This window comes from Mauremys mutica, chromosome 20 (genome assembly GCF_020497125.1).
Source record: "Mauremys mutica isolate MM-2020 ecotype Southern chromosome 20, ASM2049712v1, whole genome shotgun sequence".
Classification (NCBI taxonomy): Eukaryota; Metazoa; Chordata; order Testudines; family Geoemydidae; genus Mauremys; species Mauremys mutica.
This window is the reverse complement of record NC_059091.1, coordinates 1,650,863-1,678,848: the sequence shown is the minus strand read 5'-3', so window position 1 is coordinate 1,678,848 and position 27,986 is coordinate 1,650,863. Positions and strand designations below refer to the sequence as shown.

At 51.4% G+C, this 27,986-nt stretch overlaps 1 protein-coding gene across 1 annotated transcript in view; it reads left to right on the top strand.

The window, feature by feature from the left end:
* The first annotated feature begins 3,069 nt into the window (after positions 1–3,069).
* Positions 3,070–27,986, top strand: part of FIGNL2 (fidgetin like 2) — a 42,531-nt gene continuing 17,614 nt past the window's right edge. The window contains exon 1 of the mRNA XM_044994796.1: positions 3,070–3,198. The gene's annotated coding sequence lies outside the window, so the exon portion shown is untranslated. The remainder of the gene's footprint in view (positions 3,199–27,986) is intronic.

Here is a 27,986-nt window from a genome sequence, read left to right as displayed (position 1 = left end):
CGGATGAGCTGCATTTAAAAAATTCTGGGTGTGAGCAAAATGCACCCTCAGTTGTAACATCTTCTGCAAAGTGTGGAGTGGTAGAGGTGGTCAGAAGAACTTTGATGGAACAATCTTCGGGTTAAGAATGCAGATCCAGTTAACTCAATGGGGTCGATTCTGCCAAACTTTTATTTTGGCAAGACTTCCCCCCCCCTTTTTTTTTCCAATGTCAAAATATCCCGTTTGGACACTGTTGGAATTAAACATTTAGATTTTTTCCTTTTAAATACTTTTCATTTCAAAATATATTTGTTATAAAATAAAATAACAAATCAAACTCACAATGAAATGTTTCAATTTTGTTGCAAATAAAACATTTCCATCAATCCTAAATGAAAATTTTCTGCAATTTTCTTTTGTGGAAAATGTTTGAACTTTTTGGGTTTGTTCCTAATTGGAATGAAAATACATGTCAAAATCTCAACATTCTCTGCCAAAAGGCATGTCCGTTCCCCGCACAGCTCCAGGAGGTAGTAAAGCCCTTCTATGACGTTTGGGCTATCTTCCTGCAGAAATCTTTTTGTTAATAGACACATTCTGTAATCCAATACTCCAAAGGCAAAAAAGGTGTCTTAAAGCATCGCCTTCACGGACTCAGAGGAAGATAATTAAAATGTAAAGATGAGGCATTTCCCTCCCTCCTTCTCCCTAAAGCCTCCACTCTCTTCCATCTCTCAAGATCTAGCCACGCACAGGGCTGGCTGGCACTGAGATGACATAAAGAAAAGGGTTAATTTCTTCTTTCCAAGCCTTTATCTGCCTACCTGGAGGAATATTGTGTGTGCTGCTCTGTTTCTCTTCCAGCTTCTTAAGAGGAAATCGTGTCATCATCCCAGGGAAACGAGAGAAGTCTTGGGTGTGGAAAACTTCATTGTGATCTGATTGTATTAAAAAGGAAATTGATCTGGTGTAATAAAATAGACTAGGAGTTTGTGTGTTTTGTTACTAAAGAGAGGGAGAGGGCACCGGGGGAGAGTTGGAGGCCAAAGCCTAGGCACCTGCAAAGCATTCTGGGTTGAAATTGACCTGAAGAAGGTGAATTATTGGACAGGGAGAAGGGAGTGGGATGGATGCAACGATTACACAGGCTCTCAAACTTTTTCACAGAGTGGCTGATGTCTTAATAGTGGTCACCTCCCATCAACACGATATCCCTGGAGTCACTATGTTTTATTTTTGCACAGTAAAGTAATTGTGGGGAAGTCTTCAAGGTAGTTTTGGCTTCCTTGAACACGATGTAGTAGATGGAGACCTGGCCCCATGTGAGCAGCTGGTTCTATGCAAACCACAGTCTCCTGTTCTCTGGGAAGGAATATAGGCAATCCCAGAACCACCTCAGCCAGGCCACGGACTGAAGGCCCCGGAGCTGCCCATGTGCTGCTGCCTTCTCAGGGGCTTGCTGCGTGTTGCTCCTGCACTGTGGGCTGTGATGCAGGAGTGGAAGGGGAGGGGGGTGGAGCAGAGTTGCTCCGTGTGTGTGTATATGACACAGTTGCCTTCAGACGCTTTTAAAAAAACAACCACCCCAAAACAACCCTCTGCAATAATTTGGTCTTGAACCCCGGTTTTCTTTTGTATGAAGCACGTCTGCACCCCTCGTGCTGTTGAACGTCCAACTCTGTCCCTGGCACATTTGCATTAAATCATTTAAACTACTCCTCGTTACGGATCCCCCCTGGAGAACCCAGTGGCATTTCACTCCCCCAGAAAATATAGTCCACGCTGAACGGCCTCCCCACCTCACATGGCAGATGTGCCTGCCCACCTCCTTCCTAAAAGGGGGCAACCCTCACTGCGACTGCAGAGACGGACTCAACGTACAGAACCCCTCGTCAACCACAGCCCCGAATCACCGTGTCCCAGGGGATATGATTGCTTCAGCCGTCCACGCCGCAGCACCTGGAACAATCAGTGGGCTAATATTGCTGTTTTTAAGACATACAAGAGAAGATTTAAAGGTGTATTAAAAAAATAAACCCTTTCCACTTTTCAGACGACATCTCTGACCGTTGGGCTTTTTCTGAGGCACAGAGAAATAGCCCCTGTCCCCGCTTTGCAGCATCCTGATGGGTGGTGGTAAAAGGTTACTCGGCATCTCCCCTCACTGTGGTTTTTCCCAGCCCCTATTTCTGCGCCCCTCCCATTCCCACGGGCACACCCTCCAGCTGTTGTTCGCTTACATTTCAGTGGGAGCTGGGGGTGCCTTCTCTCCGTGAAGCCAGTGGCAAATCTCCCGGACTTGAGCCCTGGTTCTGGTGTGAACTTGGTGTGGGCCTGGGGTCTCCCCCTTGCTGCAGGGAGGGACCTCAATGCTTTCTGTTATGGGATCTCAGGGTGTGTGCCCAGACTCCAAGGGGGGCAGCATTTGAGGCAGAGGTGCTGGCACCAGGAGAGCTGCCGCACCCCCTGGTTTGACGTAGTTTCCCCAGGGACAGATTTTACAGCTTGGTTCAGTGGCTCTCAGCACCCCGGCTATTGCCATCGTTCCGGCACCCCGGCCTTTGGGGTGCGTTGCAGGGACTCTCCGTGGTCACCAGAGAGCGTCCCCCCCTGGCTGTGTTAACCCAGGAACTTACAGCTCCCCCGCCCCAGGAAACCAGAGCAAAGGGCTGAGCCGCTGGAAGTGACCTGGGTGAAGGGATTTCCCGGGGCGCCCCCCCGCTTTGTGCGCTGCAGGGCGCTGGCTGGTCTCGGCACCTCTCACCACCAGCGGATGAGCTGAGCCAGGCAGGAGGCAGCATCCGCGGCCCATTGGTCACCGCCCCCAGCCCCTTTCTGGCTGGATGGGGGGAGCTGGGGGCGGGGGCAGAGAGGGGGGGAATGGGGGGGTCCCGTGTTGCAGGAGAGGCTGGGAGGACCCTGGGGGGAGCGGGGGGGAGGGGATCCCTGGGGGTTGCGGGGGGGGAGGAGGCAGAGCCCTGGGCAGGGCAGGGAGGGGGCAGCACTGAGCAGGCTGCGCTGCCCCCCTCCCCCGAGCCGCCCCAGCCCAGCCCAGCCCAGCCCCGCAGCTCCCGGCCGGAGCAGCCGCCGCAGCTGGCTCCGCATTGTCCCGGCGGCCGCAGGATGCCGAGCCCCGCACCGCCGCCCGCCGCCCCCCGGGCCCGCGGATTCGGTGCCTGCGCCGGGCTCCGATAGGGAGGAAGCCGGAATGAGGAGGTGAGTGGCCGCGGCTGTCACCGGGCCGGGCGGCTCGGGAGCGGGACCGGGGGGCGCAGGGGCCGGGTGTGAATGGGGGGGGTCGCACCGGTTCAGGGAGCGAGTGGGGGGGGGTCGCACAGGATGGGGGGCTTGGGGGACTTGCCCGGGGGTCAGGGTGTGACTGGGGGGGTCGCACAGGGTGTGGGGCTTGGGGGACTTGCCCGGGGGTCAGGGTGTGACTGGGGGGGGTCGCACAGGTTGTGGGGCTTGGGGGACTTGCCCCGGGGTCAGGGTGTGACTGGGGGGGGTCGCACAGGGTGTGGGGCTTGGGGGACTTGCCCGGGGGTCAGGGTGTGACTGGGGGGGTCGCACAGGGTGTGGGGTTTGGGGGACTTGCCCGGGGGTCAGGGTGTGACGGGGGGGGTCGCACAGGGTGTGGGGATTGGGGGACTAGCCCGGGGGTCAGGGTGTGACGGGCGGGGTCGCACAGTGTGTGTGGTGTGGGGGACATGCCCGGGGGTCAGGGTGTGAATGGGGGGGTCGCACAGGGGGTGGGGCTGGGGGGACTTGCCCGGGGGTCAGGGTGTGACTGGGGGGGTCGCACAGGATGGGGGGCTTGGGGGACTTGCCCGGGGGTCAGGGTGTGACTGGGGGGGGGTCGCACAGGGTGTGGGGCTTGGGGGACTTGCCCGGGGGTCAGGGTGTGACTGGGGGGGTCGCACAGGGTGTGGGGCTTGGGGGACTTGCCCGGGGGTCAGGGTGTGACTGGGGGGGGTCGCACAGGGTGTGGGGTTTGGGGGACTTGCCCGGGGGTCAGGGTGTGACTGGGGGGGTCGCACAGGGTGTGGGGTTTGGGGGACTTGCCCGGGGGTCAGGGTGTGACTGGGGGGGGTCGCACAGGGTGTGGGGTTTGGGGGACTTGCCCGGGGGTCAGGGTGTGACTGGGGGGGACGCACATTGTGGGGGGTTGCAGGAGTCAGGGCGTAGGATGCACTGGGATGTGGAGGGGTTGCGTGGAGATAGTGAACCTCTGGGATAGGGTTGGGGGGGTCTCCCGGGGGGAGTGCACAGGGCTCTGGGGGGAGTTGCACAGGCCTGGGCATGCACGGGGGTGGGTGTGCAGGGCAGCTGCATGGGGCTGCAGTGGATGGCCCGTGTGCACAGGGTCACAGAGCCTGGCTGGAGAGGAGAGAGCTGGGGTGGGGGTGGGTGGAAGGTGCGGGGGGACTGGCGTTGTGTTCGAGGCAGAAGGCTGGGCAGGAACTGAGTGTGTGTTGGGGTCAGGGGGGTGCAGGGTCTGGGTGCATGTTGGGATGATGAGATGCGTCAGGATTGGAGCTGGGGTCTTCGGGGCCGTGGCTTGCCCTCGACCAGAGGTCAGAATTCTCTATCATGTTGGATGTTGGTTCTGGCAGAGTGATCTCTTCCCCGAGAGCGTCTCATCTGCACCCCTGGTAGCTAAAGGCGTTGCCCCCGCCCCGATGGATTTTGGGGGTGGGGGTGACAGTATATTATACATTCTCGTAGCCTGGCCACTGTCATTAAAGGCCCAGCTGCCAGGTCCCTACCTCAGAGGCTGCAAGGGATGCGGGTGCATAATGCACTGCACTCGGGTTCCCTTCTAGTACCCCAGGGGGTGGGTTTAGCTGTCTGCCGGATCTCACTGACCACTCACCGTGCTCCAAAAGGATTGGGTGCAAACAATATTGTCTTACATTTCTGTAGCATCTGTTATCTCATAGTCACAGTGCTACAAAAATGCAGCCACTTCTGGGGTGGACAGCGTCTGTCAGACTGGAGCACACAGCTTGCTGTCCAGCCGTTGTGGGAGGCCAGTGATTACATAAACATATTGGGAGGCAAACCCCTAAAAGTACGAATGGGATCTTTAATGTCCACAGAGAGCAGGAAGGATTTTGATGTTTAAGTTCTTATCTAAAATATACTTAAGAAAATTAATATTAATAAAGATAATTAGCACCTAGAACTCACTGCCACATGAAGTGTCTGATGCCAAAACTTAGCAAGATTCAGAAAGGGACTGGAGATTTATCTGGATATCAGGAGTATCTAGAGTTATAGTAGGTAATGCAACAAAGTTGGAAAGAGAGAGTAAACCTCAGTTCCTTCTACCGTCATCTGAAGGGCATGGTGTGGCCACTGGCAGAGCCAGGATGCTGGGCTATGTGGATGTGGTCAGGGTGGCAGTTCCGGTGTTCCTGTTATTAATTGTCACCTGGCTGTCACCAGTATGGATAGAGATGCATCCAAACCCCAGAGTGTTTGCGTTTGGTGCCTCCACGTCATCCCAACAATTGTCTGTAAATAGAGTCGAAGCAGCAGATCCTGAGTCAGCAGGCTGCCAAGCAGTTTGGTACCTTTCCCGAAGAACTATCTGGCTGAACTACATATAAAGGCATGTCAGAGCTGTGCTGTGGGGTGAGCGAAAAGAAGTGCTGGCCACACATTCCTCTTCATCCCAAACACAGGTGCTGGCACTACGGGTCCTGGGGTGAGGCGGCACCCCCTGGCTTGACGTGGTTTCTATTCTATACAGGGTTTACAGTTTGGTTCAGTGGCTCTCAGCACCCCCACTATACGAATTGCTTCAGCGTCTCTGATCCCAAATATTCTGAGCCTCAGTGCAGCAAAAATTGCAGGATCTTCCTCCGCTGGCCGGTATGGTGCTTTAGACGCCCTGGCTTGTACTCAGTGGTGCGTAGAAGGGTGGCCAATTAACGGAAGAGGGAAAGGGTCTAAATCAGGATTAGGCTCGGTGTAAGCCAGTATCCATGGAGGCCGGATGGTGTGGGGAGTAGGAGCCTGAAGAATGTTTGTTTGGTTGGTTGGTTGGTTGGTTAGTGGTTGTGTTGATAGCAGAACTGTGTATGGATTGTACAGAGACGTACCTGCTGCTCTCACATGTATGCCGCGTAACCCTAGCTCCCCCAAAGGGCTCTGATCATGGACTGTTAGCTGAATCTCTGCGTTCTCAGCTCAGAACATTCCTGCCCCCGCCCCCGGCCTCAGGGGCATGTATTCATGTCAATGTCCATGCATGACTCCTGTTAGTATGTACATGTGTAGGGGGAGTGAATGGTTCCAGAACATGCTATAAATGTGTTTATTGGGTAGAGCAGAAGATCATGTACCTTCTAAGAACAACAACACATACGCCCTCCTTCTTAATTGCCAAGCTAATCAGGCAGGCATAGGACAGCACTGGCCTATTCAAATTTTGTAGAATTAAATTTAAATACAGTATTTTTTTAAAGCTAGGAAGATTTTTCTTTGATTCTTACTGGGTTTTGGTCCTCTTCCTGCTACAAGCAGAAGATAATTCTTTTATTTTACCATGGTTTGTTAAACAGTAGGTTAAAAAAAGAATATCTCACAAAAAATGGTGTGTGTGTGTATATATATATATATGATAGATATTTAAATAAATGATCAATTTCTTGGCGCTTCTGCAGATCCTGTGTACTGACTTATGGGACTAATAATTTTGCTTTGGCATGTGAGATATGAATTCTAAATAATAAATAATACCTCAATTTTTAGCGCAAACAAATTGGAAGGATACAAATGTGCTTAACTAAATTCAGAATGAAAAAATCCCCCAACACTTGATGTAGTTAATTGAAGAAGGTTATTTTAAGCAGTACAGTTTTGGTGAAGAAAATGATTAAAATAACTAGGTTTGGCTCTATAATTGAATTATTGATTGTATGCATTTGTATTATGGAAAAACCTCGCCAATTTCCTTCCAAATCTTCCCACATGGCCAGGCTGATTGCTGACCTTGAGTTTTTATGGATCGCTCTTTATGTGCTCGTCAAATGTTGACTGGGAGTTGGGGTGTGTGTGTGTGTGTAGAATTTTGTTTTGTGTGAGTGCCAATGTGTAATTTATGTGGGTGTTTGTTCTCAGAGGTTGTTCTGAATTAAACATTTTGGCAGGGTAGAGATGCAGTGGAATTAAACATTTCTTTTAGATCTAGTTAGCAGGAGTGTATGGGCATTTTCTTGTCAAGGGCTTTTTGGGATAATGACTGGCACATATTGTATTGTATCCCTTGAAAATCCTTAGAATCCTGAAATAATATAAACATGCAGGCCTGAAGTCAGCACGGATGTGAGAGGGTGAAACTTTACAGAAGTCAAAGGAGCTGTGCCCGTTTTCACCACTGATGGTTTTGCGAAAGCTAATTATTGATGATGAAAATGCCCTATGTTAATACTTATTCGCTTTTTGCTGCTGGTATCTGGAGTTTCTGTTTCTCTGTTTCAAAAGTGAAACGACAGTTCCTTAAATGCCTGTTGTTTTTATTATAAAAATGCATGAGATCCGATTTAGCAAAGGAGAAATAGATCCTGGGGTGGGTTTTTGGTGTGGCTTAAGCCATGAAGGAGCAGAAAGCTGCTGTTCCTCTCTCACAATTAGTTTTCTTTTAACTCAGCTCCAGGGAACGGTTTAGCTAGCAGCCTTTGTTCTGCCTCCATTCTCCTTTAGAAGACCCTCTGCATTCTTTCCTTTTGCCATTATCATTTTGGTTAAACAGAAAGGCAAGTTGTGTACCATATGGATCATGTTAACAATTGCTTATCTGGAGCTGATGTTTTCTCCCCTCTCCCCAACCTTTTTGCTTCTTTCAGACCTCTGAGTGGGGTTTTAATAGCAGCTTCAAATTGAGGCAATCAGACCGCACCGAGGTGCCAGTTTGACAACGGTTCTGTAGAACAGGAGCAACCTCTCGCTCGCTCGCTCGCAATCTCTTTTGTCTTGTTTCCCAAGAAAGTTCATTTCTCATTTCTGCAGACATATAGCATCTTCCATGTCACCAGCTGAAAGAGAATTAGCAAATTAAAACGTGAATAGCACTAAAAATCCCCAGACAAGCCCTACAGAATATTTGGAAATAACCAAACAGTTTTGATTTAGCAGAGACCCTGGTGGGCTTTGGGGGTTTTTTTCCTCATGGAGAAAATAGCACAAATTCATGGGCCAGATTCCCACCGTTTAGTCAATAAAGTGCTTTCATGGCACGTGTAGTTCAAAAGCTGGCTTCCTCTGACCTCTCTGTGTCAGGGAGTTTTACTAGGCGACGAGCCTAATGATATTTTTCAGGTTTACCGAGGCTGAAATACGTATACACACGGAGGACAAGGGTTTCAAAAGTGGAGACCTCAATTTGGTTTCCTAAATCCACATTTAGGCTCCTCAGTAAGTAGCTGGAAGGCTCCAACTCATCGCTATTACTCTCTTTTTACACGGCTCCTATTGAGCTCAGTACCTTCTGACAATGAGGGCTGTTTATTTTAGGAGCCTAAAAATGGATTTGGGTGGTTCACTTTGGGCCCCTGTGATGGCCACTGCGTATAAATTAGATAATTTTTTCACATCTTAGCTCACAGGGCAACTGCTACTGATTGATTCCCTTGCAGTAAACAAAAAGTCTCACCGAGGTATTTGGCTGCAAAGTCAGTGCTAAGTCTTAAAATAGCAAAGGTGGATCAGGATGAATAAAAGATTCTGCCGAGGACAAAGGCAACTTGCAAGGATGTGGCCTGCACCCCATTGTCTGTGCAAGTATCTGGATACATGAAGAGGTGCACAGTGTGTCTCACTTGCAATCCAGTTGTTTTGCAATAGCTTGACTCATTGCAGTTGTCATTTATACCGCCCCGCAGGTGTGCGTGGCACTCGCAGTGCCCAGGCAGCGTACAGTCAGCTTGTTCTGTAATATGCTGAAATATTACTGTCTTTGAAACAGAAAGCAAGATTTATATTGAAACACCCGCAGTCGACTTTCTTCACATGTAAAAGACACCACTGCTAGTTTTCAGCAGTTACCTATTACTGCTCCAGACCCTAATACCTCATTCTCCTGTACCTCCTGCCTAGAAATTCCCATCTCCTGTAACTTAGTCCAAGGTAGTAACGAAAGCAGCTATTGTTTTTATGCGGTGAAGGCACCAGCCTGGGACTCAGTCACACCACCTCACTTAGGTGGGATCTGAGCTCACTTGAAAATTGAGCCATTAATTTTTCTGTGCCTCGGTTTTCTTTCCGTTAAAGAAAGAGAACAATACATCCCTACCGGGAATAGATTCCTGTGTTTGTGCGTTGGTCAGAAACCCTGGTGGGGTTGGGGGTGGGCATAGTAGCCGCTCTAGAGATAGACCTATAGAACTGGGCCTTGTGTATTCACATTAATGATTGGGAGAGCCACTGCAGATTTTCCAAACTATCTGGTAAGTGAGCAAAAACGTTTAAAAAAACTCCGATGTAGAAAGGTGCATCACAAAATGTCCTTTTGTCGTTTGCTTGATGAAGTGCAATTCAGTTTTTGTTATTTATGGCACCTGGTAGCAGGCCAGCAAACATACTGGGACTTATTTTGGGAAAATAACAGAGTGTCAGTAGCCAATCCAATGCTATGCTGATAACTCTTGACTGAAAAATGAGGAGACCGCCAGGCACATTTGTGGTATAGTAAACAAGGATTATCTAGGCTCTGAGATTTTTTTATATAGCTTCCCTTTTATCCATTCCTACAATAAGTCTTAACCATCTGCCCATTTACTGTGTGTGTTTGTATCCCTTTCTGACACCACAGTACATGCATGTGTGTATGGATGGGGTGTGTGTGATTGTGCTTTCTGGGATGTAATAATTAGTCAGTTTCTATTAGAAACCTCAAAATCACAGATCCAAATGTTGGTGAAATCGTGATCGGGATGTGACTTGTATTAGAGCTTCTCGTGAGGAGCGTGGTTCAGTGTTCAGTCTTTGCCTGTTCAGATGCAATCCCTGATTGCATAAATAATACAGTAAAATTGTAGTACCCACACACTGCTACTGAGGGCAGAAACGATCCGCTGCAGACTTCTGTGGTATAGCACTTGGTCAAACCCTGCTTGTTCCTATGCCAGATGTTTCTGGTTTTCAGAGCTTTATGAACCTCTGTTGTTCTTTCCCCCTCAACATGAGGGAAATATAGTTGTTAGCAGGGGAAGTGTCATAACCCACAACTGGGGACGGGAGTGGAGGGTGGGGAAGTGTCGTTTGAGCTGGGATTCTTCCATGGAAATGCAGTGCGGCATGTGGTGCCTGTATTCAGAGAAGGAGCTTTAGCCACCCACATATTAAGCCTGCCTGACACTTTTCATCCGTATTTTTGAAAAGCTCTAATGATTCCCAGGTTTGCAGCGGGGACTTTGAAATTTGACAGGGACATCAGCCTGGGGTCGGAGAGGCGCCTTTGGTTGTCCTCAGGAAGAGCCTTTCAGATTTGGCCAAGTTACAGGCTGTCAGGGATCGTCACTTTGGTGCCTGTGTTGCATGCAATAGGAACTTGCTGCTGAAAACACTCATCTTTCCATCCACACGGCGCATGCTCCCAGCATCCGGCTTCAGCAGGCCACTCAGAACTGACCCTCCAGAGGTGTGGGGGGGAACCAGGTGACATGGCTCCTCTTCTGATCAAAAGCCTCTTGGCCTAAGGAGGGTACAGTGGGCTGGGAACCAGGTGGCACTAAGTTTTCAACTTTCCTTTTCTAGTGAGTGGTGTTAGTGACATCTTAGCCCAGTGTTACACATCCCCTGCTAGTGGCTGGACCCATAGGGGATAACCGCCTCTTCCTGCTGCTAGCTCTTGTGTCAATCCTTCGCCTTAATCGCTGCAGTGGGATGCAGGAACATAGGACCGGGTCAGACTCAAGTTAGCTTTAGACCAGTATGCGGGCTCGACAGTGCGCTGCGCCAGATGCTTCAGAGGAAGGTGCCAGAACTCCACAGCAGGCAGATGTGGGGGTCATCTGCCCCCCACGTTAGGTCTCGAGTAGTTACAGATTGGCTTAAACCCTGAAGCACAAGGTTTAATATCTCATCTAAAATGTTTGTCAATATTAGCTGTTACAACTCTGGCTATTCTTGTGTGAAAGTCCAATGTTCAGACCCTCCTGCTGCTGCTGCGCGTAGATACCTGTGGCTGTGTTACAGAGTGAGTAGACGCAGCGGAGATACAGGGGGGCATTTTCCATAGGACGGGATCAGCTGAGGAGGAGGCTCTTGCATCAACAATGGGGATATTGTGGGAGAAGAGCTGTTGCTAGATGCTCGGAGGGAGTGCACAGGGGAGTTAGGACAGAGGCAGCTTTGCATGCTGTGTGTGTGAAAGGAACACCCGCAGGACCGATTTCACTCTTTGCGGTCTGGAGAAAAGTCCCATGTCCGTCCCCCATCCCCCCTGGGGAACGAAGGGACTCGAAAACCAAATTCTCTTCAGTGTAAATATTGAGTGCAGGCAAACAGGCCGTGTCCGGGAAAGGCAGAGGGGGCACGGACTTTGTCTCGTGTGGATCTTTGTGCTGCGAGTTCTCAATCGCCCTCCTTGCTGCTGCTGCTAGGGCTTGAGTCGGAGCGGCGCTGAGCACCCACAGCTTCCATCGACTTCGATGGGCGGGGTGGAGGCTCATCATCTTTCAGGATCAGGGGCCACATTCATGGCTTGATGTGTTACTGATTGGGAAATATTCGTATTCCGGTACGGCAAAGAGGCCCCAGCTAAGAGCCGAGCCGCCTTGTGCTGCACCGGCGTAGAACAAGTCCCTGCCCCGGACAGCTTGCATTCTGGATAGGCAATACAGGCAAAGAGCGGGAGGGCGAACAGAGGCAAAGTGACTGGCCCAAGTCCGCACAGCGAGTCAGTGGAAGAGCCAGGAACAGAGTCCAGGTCTGCTGACTCCTGGTGCCCTGTCTGCCAGGCCATGCTCTCGCTGAGGGTAATTCTGTTGGGAACTCGAGCTGTGCTGGCCTGGATGGGCCTTTGTACATGGGAGTAAGTCCCTTAGCTCTCTGCACTGAGTCGTCCTGGTGATACTGCACCTGCCCTGCACCTCAGCCTACCTGCCCAGCGGTGGGTTGATTTTTAAGGCAGGGAACTGAGGCACAGAGCAGGTAAAGGCCAGATTCCCAAAGCACTTGGCCTCTGGGTGCTTCAGCAGAAGATGCACGAAACCCGGCCCTAGGCAGAGGTGGGATAATCTGCCTCACGTTAGGTCTCCTCCACCATTTAGCTAGAGATTGGTTTGAACTCGGAAGCCTGAAGTTTAATCTCTCATCCAAAATTTACATTAGCCTGAACCGTGATAACTCTGGGCATTCACGTTATCCAGAAATGTCCGGTCCCCTTTGAATCCTGCTGCATTCTTCTCAACCATATTGCATGGCAGAGAGTTCCCCGTTGCGTGAGGAAGTATTTCCGGTGGATTTAATTGGACGTCCCCATGTGCTCGTGTTGGGAGGCAGGTTGGACGGAAGCTCCAGGTCTGCCTTCTCTAGCCCATTCAGCGTTGTGTCCTGTCCCCACTGGTTTCCCCTCTAAGGTAACAATCCCGGTCTCTTCAGAAGAGAGTCTTTCCAAGCCCCTTGTCATTCTCATCGCCCTTCTCTGGCCCCCTCAGTTCTGCGGTGTCCTTTCCAGCTGTTGGAACACAGCGTTCCTGATGGAGCCAATCTCTGATTTATATTGTGACGTTACAACATCTTCCGTCACGGTCGCCATCCCGTGCGTGATGCACCCTGACCCTTTGCTGCTTTGACCGCAGCGGCGCATTGAATGGAGAGTGTCATTCAGCTGGGGAATCGCGCTGAATCGCCAGCGCTCCGTCCTGCAGCGCCTCGCCTAGGTATTTTTGCCACAGGCTGCTGATATGGCTTTAGGCCAGTCCCTTAGCCTCAGTTCCCCATCTATACGGTGGGGATAATGGCACGGGGTGTGGGAGGAGAAATGCATTAAAGATTTGTGAGGTACTCAGCTAAGACACAGAGAGAGATTTCTGGGCTATCTCCCACCATACTGAAGAAGACTGATTGATGATTGTGAATTTTTCTCAGTCTCAGTTCTCTAGTTCTAAGGACACCCCCCCCCCCCCCCGCAGAAAAGCCAAAACGCAGTGAAAGGCCGATCTGAGTGCTTGGGGCTACAGACGGGACACAGTGTTTCTTAGGACTCAGTGCCTGTTAGGCTGAGAGATCAGCAATTCTGCCAGATCCTTCTGGCGTTCTAGTAGCTTCCACTTCCACCCTCTGTGTGCGATTGCACGGGGTACGAGTCGGGGAGCCGATGGAATGTGGCAGAGGTGAAAGCTGGATTGGACTGCAAACCTGGCAGAGCAAAGCATGAGTCGCCTTACGTGCGTGGTGGGCGAGAACGTGAATCGCAGGGTTTTCGGAAGATTTTACTAGAAGTCCACATTGTTCCATCTCATCATTTCAAGTGTTGATCATCAAACCTTCCTCAGTAGTCAGCATGGTGATGAGAGACCCTGGTCAGATCCTCCACTGTTGTAACTCATCCTCGCACTGTTGAAGTCAACGAATCTACACTTGTTTACAGCAGCTGAGGATCTGATCGCTTTCCCCCTTGCAGCCCCCTTAACAGGGGTTTAAAGTTACAGCCAGCTCTGAGCTGCAGAGGTTATTTTGCTGTGTAACAAGGGTGTTGTAAAATCCTCCGCGTGGCCTTGGGGCCTGTCCTCAGCTGTAGTTAATGTTCGTTAAACTGTACAGACTGCCAGAACAATTTTTCCTCCAATGGGGCCTGCCCTGTGTTGCTTATCAGGAACTCCTGATCTTTATGGGGACCCTAATAAACCCATCCAAGGCCTAACAAACACTGCTGAATTATAGGCTAGATCAGGAAGAGACGCACATTTAAATATTGTCTCCCTTCTTCCGCTCCCACCCTCCCCCACAGCAAAAAAATAAATAAAAAATACAGCCAGTCCCTTAAGTAACCAGATAATGGAACTAAATATTGACACACGTCTTATTGTTAAATTGTGGCAGTGCTGAGTATTGTTTGTATTGGGGAACAGAAAGATAGTGGCTTCCATAACGAGTTGACATCCTAGCAGAGGCCCCAGCTGAGACTGGACCCTGTTGTGCAAGGTGCTGTACAAACAGAGGGTTTCTCTTTACTCAGGTAAAAGGGGAGGGGCTATAAAGCACATGTGAGCTGTCATATTCTAAAACTCTCATGTCAACAAGGTAAGCTGTACTTTAGCACAACTAAGCCCATGCTGAGTTACAACTTGCCGTGTCTACAAGAGGGTTTCACAATGTGCTAGTTAATCGATTCTGAAAAAACCCACCTTTTATGCTAGCCCAGATAGGCTCCTAGGAAGAGACAGCCCTTGCAATGTCAGTAGACAAGGGGAAAGGCCCAAGGTCACCCAGCAAGTCAGTAGCAGAGCTGGGACTGGAATGCAAGACTCCCAACTCTCAGCCCAGGGAATGACCCACGAAGCAGCACTTGCACGCTCATGAATATTTTCTGCTGTGGATCCATTCCAGGGACCTCCCCCTTCGCAAAAAACAGTCTATTTAGTTGCCAAATTATTTAATCTGTTGCTGGGATGCGGCTGCCTTCAGATACTTAGACTGTTCTGTTCACGGCCGTGTTTCCTCGTAAGCTGAACAAGTGAACTCGTCAGCTGGTTCCCTTCTTTGCGGGGTGGGGTTCTTGCTGTCTTCTGGACTCTCATCCTTGGTTCTGACTCTGAGCCTTTTAAAGGAAAAAAAGATTTAGCCAGTGAGCCTGTGATTGATTTCTGGGCTTAAAGGGACCATGATGGGTTCATAAGCCCACCCCCTGCTCTCTGTCCTTTTTCATGATAGGTCTGTTCGTAAACTCCATGTCCCCCGTGCACTGTGCTATGCTGCCACGCGCTTTAACAACAAAACAAGTGCTACCAACCTCGCTTGCGTGGGGCAACCTACCCTACAATAACAGAGTGGCGAGAGCTGCACCCCAGAGCTCGCAGTGGTCATGAGCAAAGTACTCGACGGCATGCTAGAATCCCGATTCCTCAGCGAGCAGGATGATACGGGAGCAACCGTACAGCACTGATGGGAAGAGGGAAGCAATTTCAGTTGTAAAGAGATATAGGAAATGAGCGTGATTAAAACCGACTGGGCTAATGAGAGAGCCCTGCTGTGGTGATGCCCGTTCATAGTGCAGCGCTGGATCAGATTGTATTGGTTTTAGCTGCTTGTGATCTAGCAAAAGTCTTCTGTGTAGGTGTTAAAAAATCCTTACATAGAAAGGGAGAATTGAAAGGAGGGGGTTGCAAAGTGGGCAGCAGTGCGTGTGTCGGGGGCTTGGGTGCAGGGAGGATGCCTGTGCTGCCATATCTAGTGGTAAAGGCTAGAGATGCATTGGCCGCTATGCAAACACAGAATGACAATTGACGGATAAGTTGTGGGGCGGGTAATCTGCGAAGTCCCGGACTGCTGGCTGGAATCCTGATGCTCTGGTGAATGTAGGAGTAATTGATGGCACCAGGACTAATGGTTGCAGAGATGTGTAATTAAAGGCCAGGGGTGATGCGCTCCTAACCTGGGCTATGTACTGGAGGTTACAGGGGTTGAGTGTGTTTTGAAGGTGATGTCCTGTGATTCACACTGCTGCACTAGGAGGATCTCTGCCAGCCAATGGGCAGCCCAGAATCCAGCAGTCTTGTGCCTCATTGCGATTTGGGCTGGGAATGTCCTGCCATGTCAGAGCTGGGTTAAGTTGCTGTGGGCTTGATTCTCTGCCTAAGGGGCCTGATTTTCTGTTGCCCTGCACCGTGTGTCCTCACTGACCCCAGTGAGGGTATAACTGGTACAGGGAGAATCAGGCCCCCCCCATATACTGTGACATCAGCATTAAACGTGACAAACAGAGCAGATGGGACAATGCAAAAAATACCACTTGGAACAATGCAAAAATGTCCGTATTGTTCAACATTTGTTTTTTCAGAGGTAAACAAAGAGGCTTTGTGCTTTGGCGGGTTTCCTGTGCATGCTGGTTGGCTTGTGCTTGACATCGCATAGTGCAGCGAGATCTAGGTGCCCCGAGCTTGCTCTGGCATCCCATGCTAAAAGAATATGGATCTCTCTTTGGGGGCTGGTCAATGTAAGAGAACCAGAGTCGACTAGAGCGGCTTAGTTCAAGCATTAAAACCGGATGCGTTTAGCCCCAGAGTTCCTTGGGTTCAAACCCAAGTGCGGGGGTGGGAGGCATTGCACTGTGTTTCTCACTCAGCCTCGGGTGTGTGCATGTGTAATAACACAACACGTACTGCCCTGGTCATTTCTGGATCTCAAAGCGCCTTACGAAGGGAAACAACAGGAATGGCTTCAGATTTGCCGAGCGTCCCCTGTTGGTGAGAAGGTGCTGAATGGAACTCTCTGCTTTCTGGTCTAGGCCGCCCAGGACTGGGGGGGGGAGTGCGGGGGGCGCTCTCTGCTTTCTGGTCTAGGCCGCCCAGGACTGGGGGTGGGGGGGGCGCTCTCTGCTTTCTGGTCTAGGCCGCCCAGGACTGGGGGGGGGATTTGGGGAAGAACACCAAAAGCGTCATGGTTGGGAGAAAGGACGTTTCCTATGGAAACTGAAATTACTGAATGCACTTAGCTTGGTTACGGTTAGGGGGTGTGAAAACTGTCAGGAAGCCCTGGAAGGGAATGGGACCTCTCCCCCTTCCAGTGGCCAGTCCAGAGATGGCTACTGCCAGCTAGCTAGCGTCCCCCGGCTTTTAGAGCTAGAGGTCTTTGGGTAGTCTGCCAAGCCAAGATGGGAGGCTGTGGCATGAACATCGTGTGGGGAGGAGACATGGGATCGTATGGCCAGGGGGTGCAGTTAAGCAAAGGGCAGTGTAGGCCGCTCTGGCGGGGGAGAGGGTCGTAAGGGTGGAGTGGTGTCCCGAGGGAATGGAAGTGGACTGGAGCAAGCACTGCACACTCAGCGGTTGGGGGCGCAGCCAGCAGCGGTGAGGAATGGAGTAGGGGGCCTGAGAGCTCCTTCCCCTCGGAGATGGTGTGAGTGGCCCCGTGTGTTCGACAGAACAGAGAGGCTCACGCTTCTCCTTCTGGAGCCTCGGGAAGGCCTGGCTGGCCGAGCTCCACGCCAGCGGGGCTCTCTGCGGGCGGTAAGGAGGGAAAGGCTTCCCGTCTTGGGGGTGCGAATGGAACTGGGCCCCGGCCTTCCAGGAGCTGAGCTGTGGCCTGAAGGCGCCCGGTGCCAGCACTTGGGAAATAAAAACAGTGAAACCCTTGAAGCCAGAACCAGAGGCCGGGTGCTGTTTTCATCAGAAAGGGAGAGGATAAAAAATAATAAATCAGAATAAAAAATAAAAACTGGAAGCGAGAGAGAAGGGGGGGGGGGAACAGCAGGGAGCCTGGTCAGTGCACATTCTTATAGCGCAGTATCCACCCTCTGGGATGTGCTCAGCTCTGCCCAGCAGCGTCACTCCCCTGCTCTCCCCTCTGGGCGCTGCTCCCCCATCTTCCCAGCAGCATCCCACGGGCTCCCCCGCTCTTCTCTCCTCCCTGGGAGCGCTGAATTGGCCGTGCATTAAAGCCATAAATCTGCTAAAATAATAACATGCCACGAGGGCTCGTGAATAGGTTGAACTTTGCTAAACCTCTTCGTGCTTGTTTATCACGTGGCGAACGGGGAGGGTAGAACCACCTTTGATGTCATCTCTCTCCCCCTCCCCAACGCCTCTCCTGGGAACCTGTCTGGGCCAGAGCCCCGATGTCCAAGGTGAGTAAATAACATGGAACAGGAGAACTTCATGCCCCGGATGGATTTATAGTCACCTGAGAAGACATTAAATGCTCAAGCCTTAGCGTCACCCAAAGAGGGAGTTATTTCGATGAATGCTCAGTCCAGACTCAAACAAATCACGGCGTGGAATATAGAAAGGGTGTTGGGAGAAGGTGCCCAGGCATTTACATTGCAGAGAGATGATCTAGGGAAGACCTGTGGCTCCAAACACCTCTGAATGTTAAGAAAGTTTGGGTCTGGGCCTGCTCCACTCATCTGGCTGCATTTTAAATAAGTTTAGCTAATCGGCGATGCCCGGTGCAGACTGCTAAGGAGCAGATGTTGTGACATCACCTCTCCTGGCCAAGATCTGACCAGGATGGTCCTGGTGTTATAAAACCCTATGTGCCTGTTTAAGCCTGCTTGGCCCGTGCTGAAGTCTTCACTGACTTCCAGATGAGCTGAAAACGGCAGCTGTGCAAGCGGAGTGTAGGCTGTCTGCATTGCAGGCGATGTAGAGTGAGCATGGCTCTTCGTGTGGCTGTAACATGCCTGGCACTTCTTCCAGGGTTCTGGGAGCCTGGTTGTCAAAGGTGGATGTGGGTCTCAAATTGCACATTCAAAGGGTTGGGGAGTGCCGATCTAGGGCCTGGGTGGGGGAAGGTTGGAGTCTGGAGGGGGTTTTCCCAGTCAGACATAAGGAAAACTACCAGATTACATTCTCTTTCTCTCCCCCCTGCAACAACTAGTGACCTTAACAGGACCGTGTGACTGGGGACTGTAGCAGTGGGAGGAACTCCGTCAGTCCAAGAGCTCCAGGCCATTAATGAGATCGGCACACTGTGCGTCACCAGTGATACTGCCTCTGTTTCCCTCCTGACCTCCCTGGCTATGTTCAGGAGAAGGGATGGGCCGGGGCCCAGCTTCTTGTCCTGGCAGTGGGATGTTCTCCAGCTGTTTTGTGCAAGTGCCCCTGAGTCCCAGGGTGTGTCTGCGCTGCAATCCCAGGGCGTACAGACACCTGAGCTAGCTTTAATTGAGTGAGCTCGGGGGCCGGAGGAGCAAAGCCACAGCAGCATGAGCAGGCTGGCTGCCCGAGCAATTACTCAGTGTCCCATGCCCACGCTGAAGCTCCTGCTCCCCTGGCTCCAGTACCCAGCCAGCTAGGTTAAAGCTAGCTCATGGATGTCACAGCAACGTGTGCAGACATACAAGCCCTATGATTACAGCGTGGACGCACCATTAGCATTGCCAGCGCCATGTTCTCCCGACACCTAGGTCATCTCTCCACTGCCAGCTTACCATCCCCTTTCAGTGTCACTTCCCCTGCCATGTTGAGGTTCCCCTGTTCATCGACCTTTTAGTGCCCAAATGTGCCCCCGAATCCTTTGCATTTGGTGCAAATGTTTCTGAGGCACATGGGAATGGTACGAACTGAGCAGAGGTAGGGCAGGGTGCAATGAGCAGGAATTCCACAGGTGGAGTGGAGAGACAAAGGTGCCCGCCCAAGGTCATGCACTGAGTCTGCAGCAGAGATGAGAGTAGAACCAGGAGTCCTCACTCCCAGCCTTGCTACTGTAGCCACACGACCATCTGTGCCTGTCCTGCAGGGGAAGCCCTATCGTTTGGTGTCTCCCCAGTAGAACGGTGTTTTATACAGAGGGGCTAGTTTCCTTCTGGTTGTCCATGCTGTGAGGCTCAGTGAGCGGGGTAATGCCCCCGGCTCTGTATTGGTGGCAGGAGACTAGTTTGTGCATATTCTGCTTTGCATCATCATAACCTGTGCCCTGAGCAGCTCAAGCCACAGGGTAAGATTGATCTCTTAATTTCACTGGTGTAAATCCGGAGTAACTCTGGAAGTCAATGGATTTACAGCGATGTAACCGGGCTGTGGCCTGGCAGCTGGTGGTTATTGTGTGTGAGCTAGGTACGTGTTCTAGAAATAATGTGATTATGTATCTGACCTTGGGCTATTCGCATCCTCCTCTTACAAGGTGATTACTTTTTAATGAGAGGCTGCTGAAAATAGAGGAAAATTAATTATTTCTGCCCTAAGATTAGCTCTGGGAGACTAGAATAGCTCTGGCCCAATCAATAGCATCTTGCCAGTTGGACGGAGCCACGCAGCCTTGCACGGTGCTGTGGGGTGCGGTGCAGATTTTCACCCCATGATTCCATGGCACTGGGAAAGGGAGGCTGCTGTGGCCCTGCGGGGAAGTGCCTGAATCGGAGGAGGTTGTTTCACCTATTTGTGCGGTGTAAGGTCTGGAGTGCGGAGTCAGAACAGAGGCAATGCCGGTGCTGCATTGCACTGTGTAGTCTTATGGACGCCCACAGCAAACGAAGGGGAAGGCAGCTGGTGCTACGACTGGCAAACGCTACCTTCCCCCGATACAGAAATCTCAGCATTCATGCGAGCAGTTTGCAGGACAATCTGCAATGAGCCCCAGTCATGGTCCGTATTTGGGGGAATACCGCCTATTCCACTCGAAAAGGGGGGTATTGATTGTCTTACATAGCTGTTAGGGTGCAGTATAAAACCCTAGGGTAAGTGGACTCTAGTAGTGCTTAGAATCCTTGGTCAAGTTTGCCCCATAGTGCGGGGAGCTGCACAAATGTATGGCAAATGGCAGCCCCTGCTGCAAAGAACATACAGTCTAAAAGGACGATATTACACTTACCGGTGGGGGCACAGGACTGGCAGCTGGAACTCCTGGGTCCCGTTCCTGCCTTTGCTGCTCATTGACAATAACAATTATATTGATGCAACACAGCGCCCCAAGCTTAACAGAATGCAAGCCAAGAATAAAGTGCCACCGCTTTGAAATAGAGTCCGTTCTAGTGCAGAAGTGAAGGCAGAAGCCCTAAACAGCATGTGGGTCGGTGGGTAGGGGGTGAGAGAGGAAAGCTCAAAGGGTCGTGTAAGAGACCCCATAGCAAGGAAGAGCGTAAGGCAAGGGTAGGCAACCTATGGCACTCGTGCCAAAGCCGGCACGCGAGCTGATTTTCAGTGGCACTCACGCTGCCTGGATCCTGGCCACTCGTCTGGGCGGCTCTGCATTTTAATTTAATTGAAGCTTCTAAAATATTTACTTTACATACAACAATAGTTTAGTTATATATTATAGACTTATAGAAAGAAACCTTCTAAAAACGTTAGAACGTATTACTGGCACGTGAAACCTTAAATTAGAGTGAATAAATGAAGACTCGGCACGGCACTTCTGAAAGGTTGCCGACCCCTGGTGTAAGGGTTGGGAAACTCAAGGAGTCATGATTCTTCATGCTCTGTGCAACTTGTAGTCAGATTTTCTAAAGAGCTTGGTTTCCAAGTACACAGCCTTACCAACTTGATTTCATCACGAGTCTTGCAATATTTAATGATTTGCTTAAAGCCCCAGCTGTTGAGCTCAGGAGATTGCATTAGAATCTCAGTTTTCATTTTTAACAAAAGTTTCTAACCCTTGTAGTCGCAGAGAAAAGCTTGAAAATGAGACAGAAATACATCCTCAAGTCTCAGAAACCTGAAAGCAACTCAAAAGAATCACTGATTAAAAAAAAATTAATCTCATTTGGGATCTGACCAATGATTTTTTGAACACTTGACGGCACCAAATACCCAGTGTTGGTGAATGACATTGCAACAGTTTGGGCCAATTTTTCATTAAAGCTCAGCCCCGCAATGCACTGAGCTCTCATGAAAAATCTGGCCACTTATTTTGACGCCTAACTAGGAGCAATGGGAGTGCTGAGTACATCTGGAAAAGTATGTGCCTCAGTTTCCCCAGTCTGTAAAATGGGAGTGAAAAAACAGCAGTGAGTGCTTTGAGATCCTCAGACAGTAGCTGGTGTGGAAATTCAAAAGGAGAGTATTCTAGCGAATGGAATGGAAAAGCCGCTTGCGAATGGAGTGCTGCGGGGATCCCGGCTTTTCAGGCAGCCAGGATGGCCTCCAGAAAGAAAAATGAGTCAGAAGGCTGGTGGGGAACAAAGGGATCCTGGAGGGGCCTAACGCTCCCAGAGGGAACTCATTACACTCTGCGAGGCTCCTGATGGGAGAGGCCGCAGGTGTCACTACCAGGCCTGAACCGCTGAGGTGATGAGTGCCCTCAAAATCCACTGGAGTTGGAAGGAGTCGTGGGCTTTAGCACCTGACAGGATCTAGGCCCCATGCCAGCCCTACGTCCCAGCATTTCTCAGTGTGGGGCACAACCCCTGGGGTGGGCATGAAGGATCCATGAGCTGAGGTGGGTTCTCATTTACCGGTGGGAGGGGCGGGGGGGAGGGGAATTGTTTTCATTTTCCAGGAGGGCGGCTCGGTTTTCAAACACTCAGGAGACGCTGCTCTGACCTGCCTGGGCAGACCGAACGGTGGGGCTGTACGGTGCCTAGCGGTGGGGCCCTGGTCAGAGGTTGGGTCCTTGGTCCATGCCCCTATCGCACTACAAGTAAAACACAATTTCTCTAGCTAGAATACTTGTCTGGCCCCCATCACCATGGTACCTGAGTGCCTCACAGTCTTTAACGTGCTTCTCTTCACAACCCCACTGTGACCCAGGGCCAGGCTGCTATCCCCCGGCACACGTGGGGCACACAGACGAAGTGACTTGCCCAGGGTCACAAGGGAAGTCAGCGGCAGAGCAAAGAATTGAATTTGAAATTATCAGAATCATTTTCAGTGACACAGACGCCTTCGTCCCCGATGTAACTGGAATCTCCCTCTCTCTCTGATCTAACCCTTCTTCGGCACCATTGCCTGTTGCATCCATTGCCATAATATATCCGGGCATCACTGTGCCATCTCTAAGTGACTTACACCAGGGATGTATTTATCCATGTAGACTTGGAGCTTGTCTAGACTAGGGAAATTAGCACCAGTCTAAGTAACATGTCTACATTAGTGAAAGTGGCACCATTTTGTGCCAGTGCTGTGCATTGCTTACCTTAGGAGTCAAATAGCAGGGGGTGTGATAGAAGTGTATCGAATACTGAGTGGGCTAGAGCGTCTGTTCTCCCTGTCCTGTAATACAAGCTGGAGGAGACACTCCATGAAATTAAAAGGTGAAGAAGTTCAGAATGGATTAAATCCAATATGGTTTCACACATGGAATTAGACTGTGGAACTCACTGCTGCAGGAGGTCATTGGGGACAAGAACGTAACAAGATTCCAGCATGGACTGGACATTAATATGGCTACTGAGGAAATCCAGAGTTACCATAATTAATAACAAGCCATTTTGCAGAAGGGATATTGACTCTCCTGCTTCAGGGCTTAAACCAATGTCTCCTGATTAGGGAGCAGAATGAGCCCTAATGTAAGGGGCAGATTATCCCACATTTGCCTCATGCACAGTTCTTACACCTTCCTCTGAAGCCTCGGGTGCTGCTCCCTGTGGGAGACAGGATACGGGACTAGATGGCCCTTGGGTTTGATCCACTCTGGCAAGTCCCATGTTTCTGTTTGACCCTGGTTTAAAATAGCCCTAGGGTAGAAAGGGGCTCAGCTTGTTCGTGCTTTGGAGCAGGGGCACTGTCTCTTCATCGCGTGTATGTGCAGCAGCTCACTCAACGGGGCGTTGAGTCCCAGGTTTGAAACCTCCAGGAGCTGCTGCAATATTAGTAATGAATTCGGTGGTGTATAAACCCTTGTCTGCTACCACCCAGCCTCCCCCCCAATACGACGCCCTGTGACAGGTGAAAGCGCTACTTGAGAACAGCGTGCTCTCGTTTGACACAGGCAATCGGGGCTGGTTTCTAACAGGATCAATAATCCATCCTATAAGGCATGTGGCTTCATCGCTCTGTTTGAGCCCCTCTACCCTCCACTCCACCCCCCCCCCCAAGCCTTGCCTATTCTTCCCCTGTATTAGCCTTTGGGCTTTGTTAGTTGCAGGTTGAGTGGTTCAAATGTGTTAATTCCCTCCCTTGGGGCTCTGTCCAGCGTTTGTCAATTCCCAGGGACGGGTTGTCATTGGCCCGCACAGCACAATGAATACGCAGAGGGGGCTGCTGCGCCAGGTCCTCAGATCCAAGCGGCTGCTTGTTAATTCGTTAGACTAACAGGGCTGCAAACAGCTCCCTCCCCCCATCCCCAGAAACCCCACTAGGACTGATGGGGACTTTCCTCTCACATCCCCCAGGGTGAATTCTCTGTACCTGTACGTGGTTACAGGCAGCTCAGCGAGTGATACAGTTGTCGTCTGGGGGTCTCGAGAATATCTCCTGACCTGGCAGATTCCAAGATGGGGAGGGAGCTTGGTTGTTGTTTAATAGGGTAAACCCAACCCAGAGTGGTGAATGGATTCTCCAAGCCAACAGAGGCCCTGTCTGCATTAAGGAAATTCACGTGGGCAGAACCCCGCTGCTGTGCCGACCGCGCTGCAGAGCTGTAATGTGGCCGTGCTGCGTAGGTGCATAGCCGGGCAGCTTAGCCCTGTCACATACCACACTGAGCTGCGTCCGTGTGAGTCCCTTTGTGCTTGTGTCTGTCTGCATTTGGGGGCATCCCTGGTGTGATTCCAAGGCTGTCGTGACACCGGCACAAATTTCCTTAATGAGGGAAGTTGAGCTGGTCATAATTTTATGTTAAATGCTTTGGTCTGTGAAAATTGGCTTTGTTGTCCAAACCGAAATGTATGTGGGAAATCTCCACTGTCAGTCAGTGTTTAGGGGCGGTTAATAGAAAAACAGGAACCCTCGCGGGCCTTCTAACCCTATGGTTTCTATGGACATTTTTTTAATTTTATTGTATTTTTTTACTTTATTTATTCCAGTTTTTGGCAACGGAAGGAGTTTGGTTTTCGTCAGAAATTTTTCATTTTGTTGACAAAAGCCTGAAAATATTTGACATTTTTTTTCACAGGACCAAAACCGTCTCCTGTCCAGCTCTAGTAGGAAGTGCCAGATCCCAGTCAGAGTCGCAAGGGGGAAATCAGAAGTAGCTGCATTAAAAGCCAATTGACTTATTCTGGATTTACACCTACACACCTGAGATCAGGACCAGTCCCAAAGCCCCAATCAGTCTCCTGCTAGGATGACTGGGCCCTTGTTTAACCTCTTCATTTCTTTTTGTGGGGAATAAATAAATACCAGGGAAAATCCTGCCGTCTTTACTCAGGCAAAATTCTCATTGACATTTCATTGTCATTGACTTTATTGACAGACCGAGGATTTAAAATGGCATCTTCAGTTAGTTTAAAATTTTCCAAGGGGGGTTTTTACTTTATTTTAAAACTGAAAGGTGCAGTGTGACCTTGCTTAGCTGAGCGTCAGTTGTCCCCGAGCTCTTGGTTACCTGAACTGGTGGCCTCTGAGGTGTCTCAGTTGCAGTGAAAACTCCCTTGATTAGCTGAGTATATTCAGTCCCTCCCGCCCCCCTCAGTGTTTTTTCAGTTAATCAGACTTGAGCTGATTTAGGACCCAGTACAGGAGATTCAAGGGGACTGTTAGCCCCTGACCAGGTTACAGACCCAGCTCCGTTAGATCGAGGAGGAGGAGGAGGAGGGGTTTTAACCATGTTCCAAAACTGAGCGAGAGCCTTTAGAAGGTGGCAAGACCTGCCGGTGCCAGAGACGGGAACCTGCTCTACAAACTAGAACCATGTTGTAGCTGCCTAAGGGGGTGACCGTGGTGCAGGCTGGCCCTGGACTCCATTGCTGGGGTGTAGATGGATGCTGAGGCTTAGGTAGGGTTCCCAACTTTCTAGTGGCACAAAACTGAACACCCTAGCCCCGCCCCTTCCTGAGGCCCCACCCTGGGGCTGGGGATGAGGGCTTGGGGGTTCAGGAGGGGGCTCCAGGTTGGGGGGGTGTCTCAGGGCTGGGGCAGGGAGTTGAGGGTTGGGGTGTGGGCTTACCTGGGGCGTCTCCCTCTCAGCAGTGCAGCGGGGAGCTAAGGCAGGCTGCCTGCCTCTCCTGACACCGCGTTGCACACGCCCCAGAAGCAGCCGACAGGCCCGACGCTATTAGGCGGAGGGTGGGGGAGGGGACAGGAGGCTGCGCGTGCTGCTCTCACCTGCTGCAGGCACTGCCCCCCCCAGCTCCCATTGGCCGGTTTCCGACTAATGGGAGTGTGGAGCCGGTGCTTGGGGCTGGGGCAGCGCGCAGAGCCCCATGGCCCCCCTGCCTAGGAGCCGGGCTTACTGGCTGCTTCTGGGGTGCAGCGCAGTGCCCCAGGACAGGCAGGGACTAGTCTGCCTTAGCCTCGCAGCACCGCCAACTGGACCTTTAACGGCCCAGTCGGTGGTGCAGACTGGAGCCGCCAGGGTCCCTTTTCGACCAGGTGTTCTGGTCAAAAACCGGACACCTGGTCACCCTAGGCTTAGGCTTTCAAAGGGCCCTGGGGGAGTTCAGCACCCTACCCTTCTATCCCAATTCAGCTGAACTTGTCAGGCGAAGGGAAGGTCACTGCAGTGAGTAGAGTGAGCAGAGAGGGGTGTGTGGGAGGAGGGGGGTTGTGTGGGGGCGTGTGCTGCAGAAATAGGAAATGTTTATACATGCAGAGAGGGCTGGAGCAGCGCTGCTGTTCTTGGGAGTTGGCATTTTTCTCATTCTGTAGCATTCACACACACATGCTCTGTCTCTCACACACATACGCACTAGACCCCACCCCCGCCTGTTCCAGAGCAGATTTCCCGCTGGGGTTATTTACAGCCCATGAAATCCAGGTTACTCCCACTCAGAAGCAACCAGCCTCCCGCTCTGAGGGCCCTGCGGAAAGACTGCAGCTCTCTGCCCTGCTAGGAGCTTCAGCAGTTATTTACCATGCTGGAGTACGTAGGCACCATGTTTCCTCCTCTCCGGGCTCAGCGAGAGGGCCCGCGGGGGCTGCTCTGAACCAGAGGCATGTGAGGAACAGGTTGGAGTTCTTGGTTCGAGCCCCCGCTGCTCTTGTGCGGTGGAATGTAGCCAGCAGCTGCAGGACTCTGCTGCTGCCAAACAAAGCACTTTCCCAGACACGCCTCGAGTGGTTCCTGGTAGTTTGAAACAGTTTAATTGGAGACGTGGAGGGTGGTGGTGCGAGCCAGCCTGCTCCTGAATGGCCTGTCCCTGCCCGCGAGCTCAGCTTTGAGGCAGGCAGGCCGGCCGCACTGGAAAGCAGGTAAATGCCTCACGTTGCACATTCCCCATGGGCCAAGCCATGGGGGGGGTTCTGCTGCCAGGTCCAGCCTCTCTGCGCTGCTCCGGCTGCAAGAGGAGAATTGCCCAGCGCAGGCCTGCTGTGTGTGACCCTGTGCTGCCCTCCCCGCCGAACTCCTTGGCAGGGGTGTGTGACAGGGCATGCAGGCCCCTCGCCTGGTGCTACAGAGGCTGCAACGGAGCCCCCAGAGACTGCCACCAGTTCAAGTACCCCCAGCTGTGATTTAAACCCGGGGTCAGTCCAGTCCCTGACACAGCTCGGCATCCCCAGGGCACAATGGCAGCTTAAAGCCACTTCCCCAGGGCTGCTTCTTGAGGAGGGCCAGCATGGCACTGTAGCGTTTAGCCCACTGGGCCCCTGGATTCTGCTCCCTGCCCTGCCACTGCCCCTGGCTGACCTCAGCCAAGTCGCTGAGGCTTGCGTTTGCAAAAGCACCCGCCAAGTTAGCTGGCCCAACTGGAGGCACCTGGGGCTGGCTTTCCGAGGGGCTGGGCCCCCACGGCTCTGACTGACTTAGTTTGGAGTGCTGGGTGGACACCTGAAATTAGAGGTCACTTCCAGAAATGTAGGCCTGAGCTTCTCTCTCTGCCTCCATTTCCCGTCCGTCCAGTGGGGATAACCCTCACCTGGTTCAGTCTGTGCTTGTCGGGCCATTGTCATGCTGCCCTGTGGAACTCGGAGTGTTCTGTACTGCAGCAACTATTCTGTTCAATCCAGGTTCCCACCATGGTGGAATCTGTCTGCCTTCTGGCCATGCCTGAAGTGATGTGACTAAGTCTGTCCTGTGCGGGTCATCCTCTCTGCCCTCCACTCCCAGTGGGAGGACTGGGGGGCAGAGTGTCTTGTTTTGTTGGGGTCTTGATTCTGTGAGAGCCTAGAGGTCTCCTGCTCATCTCCTTCAACTGATGCCTCAAAAGCACATGTCCAGGCAGAGTCACACATGTCCAGTCTAATTCTGTGGAGCTGAGAGATCTGATCTTTGAGGACTTTGCCAGGTGCTCAGAATCCACTGTGCTTTCGATCACATGTAATGCGATAAGTGGCAACCTTGTTAGCACATGTCTGTGC